Here is a 2,372-nt window from a genome sequence, read left to right as displayed (position 1 = left end):
CGACAGCAGCGAGCAACCCCTGAAAAAAGGAAAAAAAGGGGGGAAGCTGGTCCTGTTCCTGTGTCCAACGGACTCGCCTGGACAATACAGGTTGACACTCCGGCACCCCCCGTGATTTTTCAAACCTATTATTTCACGCGCAAAGTTATAAATTACACGACTGACACCAGTCTGGTATCTTCTGTGCCATGTGGCCTGAATCATGGCCAAATCCTGCGCCACTAATTTTACTAATTGCCTGAGCCCGGCCAACACTTTTCATTGGTGTGGAGCCTAGAGTGTCACAGGAAGCTAATGAGCGCTAAATAATGTATGTGAATCCCTCTAATTGCTTCACTTCTCATTTTGCTTACCAATTCTCATATCATGTTTGTGAGCGCCAGTTTTTTCCTGTCAGCTGATGAGTCTAATACTAATATCTTGCACCATTCTGTCAAAGGATGGGCCCCGTCAGTATGAGGCTCGTCAGAGTGGTGTGTAATGGAAATAGGAGATAAATGGATACAGCAGTTTTGAATAATCCTCCAGCAGCAGGTCTCTATTGTTAAATATTGCATTATGTTGGATGCACTCATTAATGGATGCAGCATCAACTGGCCTGCATGGGGCACCTGGCTGTGTGTGTGTGCGCGCGCGTGTGTGTGTGTGTCTTCACCTCCCTGGCTGGTGTCCCATCGCAGCGCCTACCGTCCACCCCCCCCCCAGCCAGTATCAACATGGAAGCTGTAATTTAGCAGCAAATTTGATCCTCCAAATAGCTGCATATTTAATAGTATTAGAGCATAAAAGCTGTATTATTTATTTACTCCCTGTTGTGTGAGCACTATTCTGGAGGTCCTTGTAAATATATTCCAAATGACACACATGCTGAATTATTGAGCAAGCTCATTTATTATAATTCCAAGTACGTGTTTGTCCAGGACCAGACTAGATTCTCAGATTCTGGTCCAGAGGACGCGTCCTGCTCATCTCAGGCCTCCTGCAGGTCTCATTGCCTCCGTTTCTTCCTGTTCTTGAGGAAACAAGCCTTCTGGGGTTGAATTGGCTTCAGAGTAGGAGAGTCTGGAGATGTTATTGTCCACCTGAAGGGACCAAACACGGAGATGATCATCTGAGGCCTTTTCGTCCACATTTACAGGTCTGATGAGGGACATCGCAACCTGTTATTGACGCATGAATAATTGACGTTCCTTCATTTCTGTCCTGCTGACCTAAAATAGCTGCGCCACGTGTCCGAGCCGCCGCTGAAGCCTCCTCAGGTATCAGGCTCCACCCCTGCTCTCCCCATGACAAAGAGAGCAGGGGTGGTTTTTACCAGCCGTGGAGATGTTTATTTTTAACGCGCAGCCGCCTCTTTGCCAGCTGCACCTGCATCCTTTCGCCGCCGGTGATGCTTCCGTGAGGCGGAGGGTTGGAAAAGAACGAGGCGCCAGCCTGTCTCACACCGCATTACCGCAGCGTGGGTCACACCAGCCCGTCTCGAGCAGAGTCAGAAACACACAACCCAAAAGAGCCTCGCCGCCGCTGCAGCCTCGCCGCCGCCGCCGCCGCTTCTTTACTCTACACAGACACAAACCTGCGAGAGCGCAGGTCTGCTTTTGGGTGGCTGGTTGCAGAAAAGCAGCACTTTGCATGCAGATTAATGAATTAATTGATTGATGAAAGGAGCCTGTGATGTATTAGCCCAACAAAGCTCTTCATCAGGGATTGTTCATGGATAATGACATGAAATAGTAATAAGCTGAAAGAAACATCTAAATATACAAACGCCGTTATTATTCAGTAATGCCAACATGGCATGGTGCAGTAAGGCGCTAATGCAACAGCCCGATGAGGACGGAAACACAACACTGCATCCCTTTAATAGGATTGCGCCTGTACAGCAATTTGTCAAGTCAAAATATCCACTATTTATAAGACAAATATAGAACACCGGAACCAGTAGGAGAGAGAGAAATTGTAAAATACTCAATTGGATTAACGGAAGCGTGAACTAAATGCTCCTTGATGTGTCATCGATAAAAGGATTTTTGATTATTCATAAGCATAAAATGCGTGACAAGACTGTCATGCCATCATTGTATTACTGTATCCCCTTTATCTGTCTGTCAATCTGGCAGCATTAGGATCTGCTGCTGTTTTCTCCCCCACCTCACGTCGTTTTAATGGATTTAACACAGCCTGTTTTTAGAGGAAAAAAAAACAGAAAACATCACCTCGACGCCTCAGGTCATCCCCGTGTTTATAAATGGTAAACTCTATAAATTTGCCTGCACTAAAGAGAAAATGTCATCTCCAATTAATCCATCTGCAATCAAACAGCGGATTGGACACAATGAAACAACAGACAACAGCAAACAGCCAGAAGATAT

The 2,372-nt window shown here is 46.2% G+C and overlaps 1 long non-coding RNA gene across 1 annotated transcript; it reads right to left on the bottom strand.

Moving 5' to 3' along the window:
• Positions 1 to 875: 875 nt before the first annotated feature.
• Positions 876 to 1,271, bottom strand: LOC115250485 (uncharacterized). Its single transcript, XR_003889041.1, has 2 exons — positions 1,212 to 1,271; positions 876 to 1,082 (listed from the first exon to the last, which is right to left on the bottom strand). It is a non-coding gene; the product is annotated as an uncharacterized lncRNA (long non-coding RNA).
• Between the last annotated feature and the right edge of the window lie 1,101 nt (positions 1,272 to 2,372).

The sequence above is a fragment of the Takifugu rubripes genome, chromosome 7, assembly GCF_901000725.2.
Source record: "Takifugu rubripes chromosome 7, fTakRub1.2, whole genome shotgun sequence".
Lineage (NCBI taxonomy): Eukaryota > Metazoa > Chordata > Actinopteri > Tetraodontiformes > Tetraodontidae > Takifugu > Takifugu rubripes.
Note: the sequence above shows the minus strand (reverse complement) of the source record. Positions and strands in the feature narration are given on the sequence as shown.